This window comes from Canis lupus, chromosome 9 (assembly GCF_003254725.2).
Source record: "Canis lupus dingo isolate Sandy chromosome 9, ASM325472v2, whole genome shotgun sequence".
In the NCBI taxonomy this organism is placed as follows: Eukaryota; Metazoa; Chordata; class Mammalia; order Carnivora; family Canidae; genus Canis; species Canis lupus.
The window spans coordinates 59,241,417-59,256,687 of NC_064251.1; the positions used below are offsets into that span (position 1 = coordinate 59,241,417).

Here is a 15,271-nt window from a genome sequence, read left to right on the forward strand (position 1 = left end):
AGCATGTTTGGAGCCTGAGGGAGAAATTAAATGTGCTAAGCAGCAGATAATTGATGGACAGGTTATGGTATGGGGTGAATGGGAATGGAATCCAGTGTGCCGGAAGAGGCTGAGAGGAGCAGCTATTGTTATGTAGAAGAGGAGGAGGAAAGGAGGAAGACAAGTTTGAGGTGGGGGTGGGGAACAACAAGGAAATCTATATTTAATGGCTCCTATTTAAGTGGGGAAGTGGATAGTGAGCTTAGTGAGATAGTAACAGACCAGTAGTCCTCAGCTGAGGATGATTTTTGCCTCCCAGGATACCTTTGGCAATTTCTGGGGACATTTTTGATTGTCATTAAGTGCTACCAGCATCTAGTGTGTAGAGGATACTACTGAGATGCTGCTGAGCGAGCGATCTATGATACACTGAGCAGCTTCCCCACTACTGGTCCCAGATGCCAGTAGTGCTGCAGTTGAGAACCCTGTCCTAGATCAGAACATTCCTGCAACATGGTCTTCAACAAAAGCCAAGCAATTTGAATAATGGGTTCATATATCCCCTCTTAGAAAGTCACAGTGCGTATTTTTGAAGTCTGAAAAAATCCTCACGAGAAAATCTAAATTGTTTAACCAACTGATTTGTTTCTCTCTCTTTCATAACAACTGTTAACACTCAAAAATACATGTAGGGAAATATTGTATTTCTGATTTCTTGGCTGGCTGGTATTGTATTTTCATCTTTATATGTAAAACTTAGCTCAAAATCTGGCATTTAGTAAACCACCAATAAATGATAGCTGCTATTAATAAAGTTTTCTCCCAGCTGTGAAATCCTGGGACACTTCTGACATGTGTTACAAGTTGCAATTTTAAGATTCATGTAATCAGTGTGCACCATCAATATAAGAGATAAGAGATCCCTCTCATAGATCTGTAGAATACCACTTATCTTTGTGCTTTAAAATCTTACATTAGAGTATGGTGAGTTTCCAAAGACTTAAAAATGACTGTGTAATCCAACAGACAATTCTACTGCTGGGTATATACCCAAAGGCATTGAGAGCAGAGACTTGAGCACATATGCATAGGTACACTAGTGTTCAGAGCAGCATTACTTACAGTAGCCAAAAATGGAAACAATCCAAATGTCCATCCATGGATGAATGGATAAACTATGTATATATTACATAATATTATTCAGTCATAAAAGAAATGAAATTCTGGTGCATGCTACAGGATGAACTTTGAAGACATTATGCTAAGTGAAATAAGCCAGACGTAAAAGGACACATATGTATGCTTCCACTTATATGAGGTACCTAAAGTAGCCAAATTCACAGAGACAGCAAGTAGAATTTCCAGGGTCTCAAGGAGGGGGAATAGAGAGTTGTTCAATTCCCCCTCTCAAGGAGGGGGAATAGAGGGTACAGAGAGTTACAGTTTGGAAAGATGAAAAATCCTGGACAACGGGTGGTGGTGATGATTGTACAACAGTGTGAATGTACTTAATGCCACTGAACTGTATACTTAAAAATGGTTAGGTTACGAATATTTTAACCCTCCTCCCCCAACATATCTCACATTAGAATACTTAGCAATCAGGACAAAGCAGTCAGGATGCCCCCTGGTGATCTAGTGGTTAGGATTTAGCCTTTCACAAAGCAGTCAAGAGCTTTACTGATGGTTTTAATAGAGCTTCACAACGGTTAGCAGAGACCAGTTTTAAATCATCGATACTGTTCTTTTCTTTTCTTTCTTTCTTTCTTTTTTTTTTTTTTTTTTTGAGATTTTATTCATGAGAAACACGGCGGGGGGGCGGGGGGGGGGGGGGTAGACCTGGGCAGAGAGAAGGGAAAAAGCAGGCTCTCTGGGAGGAGCCAGATGTGGGATTTGATCCCTGGACACCAAGATCACACCTTGAGCCAAAGGCAGACACTCAACTGCTGAGCCACCCAGGCGTCTCCATTGATACTGTTCCATGAGACAGAACAGACATAAACAGGAAATACATTCATTATATAAGATATTAATACAAATATATAAATATAAAGTTAACAACCCTACTGACATGCATAATTTTCTTATGTGCATTACTACTCCAAAACTTTTGAATGTTCAGGTCCAGGTAACAGTGATAATTCTTACGTTTTATTCAAATAAAAGATGTGTATTTGTTCAGAGAAAAAAAGTGGTTCTTTTTATAATGCGGTGGGAATTACATCATGGTTAGCTTAATTTGGGGAGTATCTACATATATATTTTTCCCACATTTATATATATATCTGTATATTCTTAAAGGATGTTAAAAATGTAGCTAGCAGTATCAGAAAGAACCTTTATGGAACTGCAGTCACTTCTCTACATCTCAAGAAAATCCCCTACAAGTAAATCTGTTTCCAAAAATTGTCTAAAAATGATTGTATCAAAGGTAACATGGGGCACACTTTCCTACAGTGATTTTTTTTTTTTAATCTGTGATTTTGCCAGTCGAGTAGAAATGAAAAAAGGAGTGAGAGTTTTGATACTGTGGATGTACTTGCTGATTAAGGGATAAGAGCACATACACACAAACCCAGGAATTATCTTACTTCTCCTAAAACAACAACAAAACACTCAGATCTCCAGTGCTAGCCTGTGTAATTGCTTTCGGCATAATAGCTATTACCTCTGACAGACTGAAAGTTTAATAACTAGATTGGAGATTTCCCTTTGCAGTGCACAAATAGGAAAAACACCACCATGGAAGTTCTCTCTCACATCTGACCCTCCTCTGTTTCTTAATTTATCAGCAGTGCTACTGCTTCTCTCTGCCATGCCTCATTTTAACATCCTTAAATTACAGTGTTACAGATTATTGGCCCAACAAAGTTTTGGTATGTTAACACTGAACAGTTGCAAATGAGTAAAAAACAAATCGTGTCATTCATAAGAGTTGTCTTTTAAAGGCTTATGTTTGATTTTATGCACCAGTATAGTCATTTTGTGGAAAATAAATGTTACAATGCTTTATTAAATCCCTTTTATACTTGTAATCCAGATTCAGTATCCAATAGGATCATTTTTACTGTTATATTTTCTTTTTTTAAAGATTTATTTATTTATTTTAGAGACAGTACATGCATGTAAGGGAAGGCAGAGGGAGAGGATCTCAAGCAGAATGTGTGCTGAGTTCAGAACCCCATGCAGGCTTGGTCCCACACCCTGAGATCATGATCTGAGCTGAAACTAAGAGTCAGAGGCTTAACTGACTGAGCTACCCAGACACCCCTGTTATATTTTCAGTTATGTTCTATTTTTTTTTAAGATTTATTCATTTATTTATTCATGATAGACATAGAGAGAAAGGCAGAGACACGGGCAGAGGGAGAAGCAGGCTCCATGCCGGGAGCCCAACATGGGACTCGATTCCGGGACCCCAGGATCGCGCCCCGGGCCAAAGGCAGGCGCCAAACCGCTGAGCCACCCCAGGAATCCCGTCAGTTATGTTCTAAATATGTTATAATCTTAAATAATGTTGGGGGATCCTGGGGTGGCTCAGCGGTTTGGCACCTGCCTTTGGCCCAGGGCGTAATCCTGGGGACCCAAGATCGAGTCCCATGTCAGGCTCCTAACATGGAACCTGCTTCTCCCTCTGCCTGTCCCTCTACCTGCCTCTCTCTCTCTCTTTCTCTCTCTGTGTCTTTCATGAATGAATAAATAAATAAAATTTAAAAAAATCTTAATGTTGTTATTGAAATTTTCTGTTGTTGACTGTTATTTTAATTCTTGGAGGTTCATGAAACATCTGTAAACTCTTCTTCCTTAAAATGTAGGTGTAATTTAGGCAACATATGCCTTTGAAATAGCCAGAATATATTTTGCCAATAACAAAAGAATATTCCTTGGAAACACCAAACTTCAAATAGTGTTAGACTAACAGTACACCAAATGCATCATATGATTCTTTATCCTCTGCCTGCTTCCTTAAATGACCAGATTCTAAAGAACATCATCCCGACTTTTTTTAAAGAGTTTATTTATTTATTCATGATAGACATAGAGAGAGAGAGAGAGAGAGAGGCAGAGACACAGAGGGAGAAGCAGGCTCCATGCTGGGAGCCCAATGTGGGACTCGATCCTGGGACTCCAGGATTACACCCTGGGTCAAAGGCAAGCGCCAAACCGCTGAGCCACCCAGGGTCCCCTCATCCTGATTTTTTACATGAATTTTATGTATATCTTAAAATATATTTATAGTTTTATGTTTTAGAGTTAATGTATTGATGGTTATATGTACATATAAAATATATTAATCTTTTTCAGTCCTTTAGCCTCTTTCAGGAATTTCAGGATATAAGATATAGAAGATAAAATTTATCCATTTTTTTAAGCCTTTTTTTTTTTAAAGATTTTATTTACTTATTCATGAGCGACACACAGAGAGAGGCAGAGATAGGCAGAGGGAGAAGTAGGCTCCCCGCAAGGAGCCTGATGTGGTACTCCATCCTGGATCCTGGGTCACGTCCTAAGCCGAAGGCAGACACTCAATCACTGAGCCACGCCAGCATCCCAAAATTTGTCCATTTAAAAAAAGTGTTTATTTATTTGAGAGAGAGAATGAGCATGAGTAGGAGGAGGCTGCAGAGGGAGAGGGAAAGAAACCCCAAGCAGACTCCACTGAGCACAGAGTCTGACTGAGGGCTCAATCTCACAACCCAAGCCAAAACCAAGAGTCAGATGCTCAACTAACTGAGCCACCCAGGCACCCCTAATTTATCTCTTTTTAGTAAATTCTACCTTGCTTCTTTTTGGTGTTCCTAGAAGTCAGTGTATATGTAATCTTTTTTTTCTCATTAATGAGCAGAACTACAGGTATGAACCAAAGAAGTTTCTCCTCTTTCTAAATTCCTTCTCCACTTCCTTCCTCCAAAAAAAATTTTTTAGGTTTATTTTTCTATGTATTTATTTAATCTCTACACCCGAAATGGGGCTCAAACTCAGTGACCCCAAGATCAAGAGTCATATGCTCCTCTAACTGAGCCAGCCAAGTACACCAAAACATTTTTGATTTTTATTTAGACTTTAAATTATAGGCAGCTATATATCCTGAAAAATAATGAAGTGTATATTCTACAGTCATGGAATATGGTCCATGAATCATTTTATTATTTATTTTTATTTAAAATCAATTAACACACAGTGTATTATTAATTTCAGAGGTAGAATTCAGTGATTCACCAGTGCTCATTACCTCACATGCCCTCCTTAATGCCCATCATCCAGTTACCCCATCTCCACCCCCCCCGCAACCCGTTTGTTTCTTTTCATTTTTTTAAAAAAGATTTTATTTATTCATGAGAGAGAGAGAGAGAGAGACAGACACAGGCAGAGGGAGAAGCAGGCTCCACGCAGGGAGCCTGACGTGGGACTTGATCTCGGGTCTCCAGGACCAGGCCCTGGGTTGAAGGTGGCATTAAACCGCTGAGCCACCCGGGCTGCCCTCAGTTTGTTTCCCATAGGTAAGAGTCTCTTATGGTTTGTCTCCCTCTTTGATTTCATCTTATTTTCTTTTTCTTGCCCTTCTGCTATGTTCATCTTCCTTAAATTCCACAGGTCCTTGCACCATTTTAAGTGAAAAAGGTGAGGTGCATGGTTTAAATTATAATTCCATTTTTATTTAAAAGAGTCACCATATATTTGATTTTGCAGGGGAAAAGGTTTGTCAAGGTGTGCAAGTATTAACTGTGATGAACTCTGGAGAATAGGATGATATTCAAATGAATACTGTCTCAGGTTTGGATCCCCGGAAACAGAACGTGGGATGAGATTTCATGGGAAAGTGACTTACTAGGAAGAGTTTCAGGGAGACTTGGTAGGGAGTGAGGAAGGGAGACTGCAAAGAGAGAAGGGGACTAGAGGCCAAGCGAGGATGGAGCAAGGATCAAGCAAAGCCTCAGGGAGGACACCTGTGCCTCAGTCCTGAAGCGTTCTGGAGCTTATTCCTAACAGGTGTCCTAATCAAGAACAAAATACAAAGGTAGAGCCTTTCTATCCCATTCCCATCAGTCATTGCTTAAGGACTGCCCCTCATGAGGAGGGGTGCATAAATGACCAGAAATGCTGGCAGCCAGGGGGTAGCCTTCCTACAAAGATCTGTGGGTGCTGACCATGGCAAGTGAGAACATGGGGCTGGGGAAAGCTGCAGACATAGCACAGACAACAATGGTAGCTGTCACCCAGGTTAGAGAGGTTTAACAAGATATAGCTTTCTTTCTCATGTAATAATATAGTTTGAGCGGCCCAGGCTGCTATGGTGGCTCCACAGGGTTCCAGGCTCCTTTTATGTGGTTGCTCTGTCATTACTAGGTTATTGTCCACATCTGCATGATATGAGATACCCAATATTATGACCATATTCCCTTTCAAAGAAAGGGGAAAGGGTCAGAGGGGAAGAGGGTACCTCAGTTCCTCTAAGGACAAGTTCTGGAAGTTATACACATCATCACTTCAGCTTGTAACTTAGCTACATGGCCACACCTGGATGCACCAAAGAATAGTTTTTCCTGGTTAGCCTTATGCCTAGATAAAATAGGGGACTCTTTTATTATATGACCATTTCTGTAGAAGGAGAGAATGCATATTATAGGACTATTATAGGGATGTTAGTATTCTACTTTATAGGGATGAAGTTTGTTGGTTTGGTTTTTAGTTTTTTAAAAGATTTTATTTATTTATTTATTTATTTATTTATTTATTTATTTATTTATTTGAAAGAAAGAGAGCACAAGCTCTCTTGTGGAGGGGGAGAGGGAGTGGGAGAAGCAGACTCCCCACAGAGCAGAGAGCCCGAATCAGGGCTTGATCCCAGGACCCTGAGATCATCACCTGGGCTGAAGGCAGCCGCTTAACCAACTAAGCCACCCAGGTGCCCCTGTTTTTTAGTTTTAACAACAAGCATGCCACAGGTTGGGGTCTTCTAGAAGCAGAATTTGAGATAGAGTTTAATGTACAAGATGTTAAAGAAGTGCCCTTATGTTCAATACCTGTGGGAGGGATGGGAAAGAGGCAGGATTTGGCAGGAGGAGAAGCTGAGCTATGATGCTGTCCTAAACAATGGTCTTACCTAAATCTATAGAAATCCTAGAGCTAAAGTGGTGTTTTAGAATTGTCCTGCCCTGGACTGAAATGGCTGCACATTTATACCTTTCTCTCCATCAGTCACTGGATATGGGCTGCCTTGGGAGGAACATGACCTTGGACAAGGCAGCCCTTCAGAGATGATCCCTGAAGGAGTGACAGCACTCCTAGCAAATGGGACAAGTCCTTCCTTGCAGGGAGATCTAGGAGGCACATATCTATATCTATCACAACTTGTGTGTTTGAAAATAATTAATACATGTTAATATATCCATTTATTTTTTAAAGATTTTATTTATATTTTGAGAGAGAGAGAGTGTGCATGCTCAGGTGGGGAGAGGGGCAGAGGGAGAGAGAGAGAGAAACTTAAGCAGACTCCATGCTGAGTACTGAGCATTGAGCCCACCTTGGAACTTGATCTCACAACCCATGGATCATGACCTCTGACAAAACCCAGAGTTGGACACTTAACTGAGCTATTCAGGCATCCTAATAACTATCTATTTTTTATTTTTTAAGTTTTTGTCATTGAAGTATAGTTGACATGCAATGTTTTCTTCGTTTCAAGTGTACAACATGGTGATTAGACAGTTCTGTACATTGCTTGGTGCTTACCACAAAAAGTGTAGTTTTGAAAATAAATTTTTATAATGAAAAAAGCTAGGGTTGCCTGGATGTCACAATTGGCTAAGTGTATGACTCTTGGTTTCAGCTCAGTTTGTAATCTCAGAGTTGCGAGATGGAACTTCACATCTGGCTCTGTGTTCAGTATAGAATCGGCTTGAGATTGTCTCTCCCTCTCCCTCTGCCCCTTCCGCTCATGTTCTCTCTCTCTCTCTTTCTCTAAAATATATGAGTAAGTCTTAAAAAAAAAAAACATCTAAAATGTACTTAATAATTTCTTTCACAAAAGTTTGCCTGAGCAGCTACTATGTGCTAGGCTCTGTCGCAAGCACCAGAGATAGGGAAATGATAAAACAGAGTCCCTCCCCTTGTGGAGTTTATATTGTATCTGAAGATAGACAATAAATAAGTAAATTTATGATATATCAGATGGTGATAATTTTGAAGAAAAATTATGTAACATAAGGAAGGGTCTTTCTGTTTTATACAGAGTGGTCTGGGAAGGTTTCTCTGATAAGGTGATTTGACCAGAGACAAGGATATGGTGGTAGAACTAGCTATCCCAGTATTTTGGGGATGAGCATTACAAGCTGAGATGATAGCACATGCCAAGACAACCCTGTGCAGGAGTGTGTAGTGTGTTAGCATGTTTGGAAATGTAAATGGTATTTAGAATTTTTGCTTTTTAATATCCATTTTTGGAAGGCAAACCTCAGTGAGTGACAGATCATTAAAAGAGGATGGGGCGGGGTGGCACAGCATTGTTCCAGGGAAGGTTCTTGGTTGAGAATTACAGGCCCTAATTCCAGCCAAGTTAAGCAGAAAAGGAATTTATTGGAAGGTTTTCAAGTACCTCACAGCACTGATGGAAAGTCTGGTTTAATGGTTTAGAAAGCAGGCAGGGACCAAGGGAATCAAAAGATCTAGATTTTTTAAAGATTTTATTTGACACAGAGACCACAAGCAGGGAGAGGGGCAGAGGGAGAGGAAAGTACGCTCCCTGATGAGCAGGAAGCCCTGCTGTGGGGCTCTATCCCAGGATCTTGGGATCATGACCTGAGCCAAAGGAAGACACAAATGACTGAGCCACCCCCTCCACCCCCTGCCCTGCCAGCGTCCCTCAAGAGATCTAGGATTACTGCTAAAGTCATACTACTGGAAGACCTTGGTTAAGGATGTCTGGTTAAGGTTGCTGCTGTAGTCTGAATGTTTGTATTTCCCCCAAATTCATATGTTGAAACCCTAACTTCCAAAGGTCTTAGTAGATGGGGCCTTTGATGTGTGTTTAAGTCATGAGGGTGGAACCTATTGGGATTAATGTCTTATAAAAGAAGCTCCAGACAGACCCTTTAAACCTTGTCCACTGTGTGAGGATACAAATGTGTGACCCAGAAGAGAGTACTTGCCTGAACATGCTGACACTCTGATCTCAGACTTCCAGCCCCCAGAATGGTGAGAAATAAATGTCTGTTTATAAGCCAGCCAGTCTGTGGCATTTTGTTAAAGCAACCCAAACAGACTAAGATGCTGTTGCTTCTGTTTTGGAATCCTGGTGTTGCATCTAATGGAGGACTCACTTCTGAACTTATCATTTCTTATTTGAGTCACTGACTGTATCTCAAAAATTACTCTGGCTGCTATGTTAAGACTGAAGTGAGGGGTTCAGGAGTAGAAGTAGGGAGAACCAGTCATGAGGCTCCAATGTAAATGTTGTTGACTTAGGGAGATGATATTAACAGGGAGACAAAAAGAATGGATGGATTCATGAAATAGCCTATTAGGTTGCTATTAAAATTCTTAGAAAAATTCTTCCTTTTCTTCTTCCTCCTCCTCTTCTTTCTCTTCCTCTCCCTCCTCTTCTCCCATTTCTTTCCTCATTTTTTAATCTTTCTCGAAATCCAAACCTTTCTAGAGGCCTTGATGCAGTCCTGTCTTGCACAGGGCAGTGTAACTTATCTGGCTTATATTTCATAAAATCTTGCAGTGTTCATCATTTGTCCAATGAAAAAATATTTCTAAACTCCTACTGTTTACACTATGGTGCTGAAGGAGGTCACAAGTTGTGGTCATTGTAAATTGAATTCAAGTTTAGGGGATGCCTGGGTGGCTCAGTGGTTGTGCGTCTGCTTTTGGCTCAAGTAGTGATCCTGGGGTCCTGGGATTGAGTCCCACATCAGGCTCCCCACCAGGAGCCTGCTTCTCCCTTTGCCTGTGTCTCTGCCTCTCTCTCTCTCTGTCTCTCATGAATAAATAAATAAATTCTTTAAAAAAAAAAAAAAGAATTCAAGTTTAGACTCTGAGAAATGGTTCCTTTCTTCAGGGCACTTTGTGATTGCTGACTAGGACCACCCTTTTATAGGTGTGGATAACTTGAAACCATGTGATGTCCCTTTACCTAAAGTTATTTCCCCACGACTGATTAGTCTATTATTTTAGTCTTTTACATATCAGTTATTTGAAATAATCCAAACGCATGTCCATTAGTTTAAAAAGTAATGAGAAAGAAAATGGCATCTTTTACGACATTTTCAAATAGAACCAATCATCAGAAATGGCTAAAATAGTTTTAATAAAAGAGAATAATCCCAGCCCTCTTGAATCATATCTAGATGTAGATCTCAGAAATCTTTATTTTAAAAATGAACATTGCAGGATAATCAACCAGGCTTGGGAACTATAGCTTTATGCTCTTGAGACTAGCTTTGCTCTTTACCAGGAGAATTTATTAGATTCTTTTTACTTAATGGGAGGATCCATTATAAATAACTGTTTGGTTTTCTCAGCTTGATTTTAAAATAATTCATTTTGTCTCATCTTTGAGATTGGTTTCCTAAGATTATAGATTGTTTTCTTGGGCAGTGGTAGAGGTGGATTCCATTAATATTTTTTTACCCTTTGGCTGTTTTGTAACTGTGCATTATTTATTTCATCTTCAAATATATAAGAAACTTTGTCTCTCTATTACAAGAATATAGCCCACTAAACTTCAGCTTCAAACCAGTTGTATAAAAAACACTAGATCACTGCTTCTTAAGCTTATTGTACATACAAATCACCTGGAGAGCTTGTTAAAATGCAGATTCTGATTTAGTAGGTCTGGGCTGGTGCCTCAGATTCTGCATTTCTAATAAACTGGGGTAATGCTCATCCTGCAGATATCATTTTGAGTAGTAAGAGGCTGGATGACAATTGTATTATCCTTTGAGCTTTCATTTTTGTATGGGTTACTCTGCTTTGGGGCATGCTTTGGGACTGTTCAGTTTGACCAAAGGTTGAGTAGTATATTTTAAGAAGATTGGATTATATAACCTTTATTGCTTTTTCCCATAATCTTGAAGGTTATAGCACTATATATAGCCTAAGATTTCAGTTTCAGGCTTTGGAACTGAATAAAGGAAGTGTCAGAAGCAGTATATTTTTTATTGAATGATTAAATCTGTAGCAGCAAAATTGGTTTATATACCTGAGATAGTCTGAACTACAAGTTGAGTATTATTAACTGAATTAGGAATAAGAAAGGAAATGATAAAATGTTGAAAGTCGGGGCACTTGGCTGGCTTAGTTAAGTGCCTTCAGCTTAGGTCATGATCCCAGAGTCCTGGATTCGAGTTTGACTCCCTGCTCGGCAGGGAGTCTGATTCTCCGTCTTCCTCTGCTCCTTTCCCCTGCTCATGCATTCTCTCTCAAATAAATAAATAAAATATTTTTTTAAAAGTTGAAAATAATTAGTAGATATGAAGAATATACCTAAGGACTTGGGAATTTGTGTTTTGCAGAATTGGGACTTCTTTGGATAAGATCTTTGTTAGGGCACTGGGTTCGTAGCTGGCGGGGAGGGGTGAATTTTTACCTCCCTGGGACACATTTGATAATATCTGGAGACATTTTTAGTTGTCATGATAGTAGGATGGTGGTATTCCTATTGGTATCAGTAGGTAGAGGCCAGGGATGCTTGCTAAATACTCAGTAGTACACAGGACAGCCACCTCACAGGAAACTACTTGGCCTAAAATGTCAATAGTTCCAAGCTTGAGAAACCTTATGTTAGAAAATTTTCACAAGTACTTTATTAATTTTTTAATTAAAAATTATACAGAAAAGAATCATTTGTATTCCCACCAAATTCAACTGTTGCTAACATTTTGTCATATTTGATTTGAGCCTTTTTGTTTAAGAACTATCACTCTAGGGACGCCTAGGTGGCTCAGCGGTTTGGCACCTGCCTTCGGCCCAGGGCGTGATCCTGGAGACTGGGGATCGAGTCCCAGGTTGGGCTCTCTGCATGGAGCCTGCTTCTCTCTCTCTGCCTGTGTCTCTGCCTCTCTCTGTGTGTCTCTCATGAATAAATAAATAAAATCTTAAAAAAAAAAAAAGAAATATCATTCTAGGAGCGCCTAAGTGGCACATTCGTTAAGCGTCTGGCTCTTGGTTTCAGCTCAGGTCATGATATTGAGCCCCATGTCAGGCTCTGTACTCAGTGCAGAATCTACTTAAGATTCTCTCTCCCTCTGCCCCTCCCGCTTGTGCTCTCTCTCTCTCTAAAATAAATAAATAAATCTTTAAAAAAATATACCACTTCACTATGTTTTTGGAAAATAACATGATTATTATTTTGAATTCAAGTAATGTAGGGATCCCTGGGTGGTGCAGCGGTTTAGCGCCTGCCTTTGGCCCAGGGCGCGATCCTGGAGACCTGGGATCGAATCCCACGTCGGGCTCCCGGTGCATGGAGCCTGCTTCTCTCTCTGCCTGTGTCTCTGCCTCTCTCTCTCTCTCTCTCTGTGACTATCATAAATAAATAAAAATTTTAAAAAAATCTATTCAAGTAATGTAGAAAGTTCAAAGATGAAAGTAATGAAGCTGGGGTGCCTGGGTGGCTCAGTTGGTGAAGCATCTGCCTTTGGCTCAGGTCATGATCCCAGAGTCCTGGCATTGAGCCTTGCATCAGGCTTCCTGCTCAGCAGGCAGTCTACTTCTCCCTCTGCTCCTCACCTTGCTTGTGCTCTTACTCATTCTCTCTTCAGTAAATAAATAAAATCTTAAAAAGGAAAAAAAAGAAGTAATGAAGCTATCCCAAATCTCACCACCCAGATGTAAGCATCATAAACAATTAGCTGAACATTATCTCAGATATCTTTCCATGCATTTGTATAGATAGAAGAGTAGAGAGAAGTGCTTTCATAAAATTGGGACCATACTGTAGATGAACCAAAAATAACCTTTTTCTTATGAAAAGTTTCAAACCCAAAGAAAATTAATTTTTAACTCCTATCTACTCATCACTGAAGTTCAGCAATCATGAATACAGAGCCAGTCTAATTTCATCTATATCCATACCTATTCTCCTGACACTGAGTATTTTGAAGCAAATCTCAGACATCACATCACTTCATCTGTAAGCATTTCAGTGCCTATCTGTAAAGCTTGAGTTTCTTTCTTTGCGCTATCAATCACATGTACAATTAACAGTTTCTCTGATTGATTCATTCTCTCCCTCCTTCTCCTCTCTTTTTCGCCCTTAATTTTTTTTCCAAATGGAGGTTTTTTTCTCTACTGAGATTATATAAAATGCAAAGGCAAGAGCAGTAATTGCACAAAGCAAGGGAAATGGGTACTGCAGAGCAAACAAAAGCTGTCTGCCACAAATACTTCCTGCAAATTTCATGTTTTCTTTTAAAAATGTCTTAATCTATTTAGCAGTGCCATGTAAAATAGTGTATTTCTCTTCTTTATTATGTTCATTTTTCAAGCTGCCCATCTTATCTTTTCCAGTATTTCTTTGAGATATCTTCCTGCTTTGGTGTTTTGCTTATAGACGTGGCCTCTGGCAATATTAACAGAAAAGTACCTGCAGGAATCATTTAACTGGTGGTTAGTTTCTTGAGGGTAGGGAGCGAGTCTTACCATCTTTCTACCTGATATGATAGCATTACTATGTCCTCAGTATTTATTGAATGGTTGTTTTTAATCTTGAGAGAATTGTGCCAATATTGACTGGTATATTAATTAAAACTATTTATTTACAACAATAACATAGTCTAATATAGGTGCATACAGGAGAATATAATTCAGATGCTAATATTTGGTACCTGTATCTATAGGTAATCTCCCTATAAAGAGATGAAGCAGGGAATTCTGCTCTCTGATCACATCCTCTTGTTTCTTCTGACACTTATAGGGTGACCATATATTTGGTTTGCCTGATATAGTCTTAGTTTCTGTATGGTCTTAATATAATTATTAATAGTATCCCTTTTCAGAATTGTCCCAGTTTAAATGGTAAATTAATGGTAATCCTACTTATATGATACTTAATGTGTGCTAGGCTTTTTCCCCAAACCCCTTACATACATTCTCATTTAATCTTCATGACAGTCCTACCTAAGAAGAGGGTCCTATTATTATCCCCATTTACAAATAGGTAAATTGGGGCACAAAGAAGTCAAATAGTTTGGCTAAGATACAAGGCCATGTTTGAATAGTAAGTGGCAAAGCCAGGATTTGAGTCCAGGCAGTTTGGTATCAGTGCTCTCTACCACTCTGCCATGTTGTACTTATTCAGGCCCTTAATATATCTTTGTAGAATACCTGCTGACCTGCCAGGAGTCTCCTGATAATTAATCTATATATTTGTAGATCAGAAGACTGGTGAAGGCCTTGGGAATTTGAGTGGTTTCCATATCTTCACAAAATATTTGTAGATTCCTTATGTACCATCATGCCAATCTGATTACAGACTTTTTTCTCTGAAGATTGAATATGTACCTTTTTTCGTTCTCTTAGTGGCAACTATTTGGCATTCCTTTCTAGATGCTCAGGGAGATGCATATTCTCAGCTTCTGCAAATCATCCAGTCCCTGCCACAGTCACTTTTCCTTACTTTTGGCCATCTTTGGTATTTTAAACTCTCTGTCTCTCTCTCTGTCTCTCACACACACACACACACACACACACACACACACACACACACACAATCTCCAGCACCTATAACAGTGCCTGCCATTTACTACCTTTGATGATCAATTCATATTTTGGAGTTGTCTGGGAACAGTCTTCACAGCATAAGGTGCTTTGAGGAAAGATACTTGAGACAGCAACTGCTTTCAAGGAGTTTACAATCTGTAAGGGAATGGTAAGGGAATGATGACTGCACATGAATAACTATGACACAAGGCAACTGAGCTGTATGGGTAAAGTAATTCAGAGTTCAGAGAAGAACAAGTCATTTCTGACAGGGTTGATCCAGGAAAGTTTTGTAAGGGTGGGTACACTTAAGACTTCTAAATAGTCCACAAAAGAACCACTTCCCTGTGCTGAGGACAGGGCTTAAGTGTGCCAAGAGTAGAGGCCTGATAGAGGAATAAGATGTGATGAACTCAGACGAAAGGAGGACTCCCATCAGTTTGACACTTGGTGCCCTTTTGAGAAATCCTCAGTCGGCAGGATTGCTCTATTCTTACGTCATTGTCATCATTGTGGCACATTTTGACCCTGTAGATGGGTTATAAGCAGCAGGAACAGATGTAACTCCTCAACAGCAAAGAATTTT

General features: G+C 39.6%; 1 protein-coding gene across 7 annotated transcripts in view; it reads left to right on the forward strand.

Annotated features, from left to right (window-relative positions):
- The window catches only part of SCAI (suppressor of cancer cell invasion), a 165,203-nt gene that overhangs the window by 47,955 nt on the left and 101,977 nt on the right, over positions 1 to 15,271 (forward strand). The window lies entirely within an intron of this gene.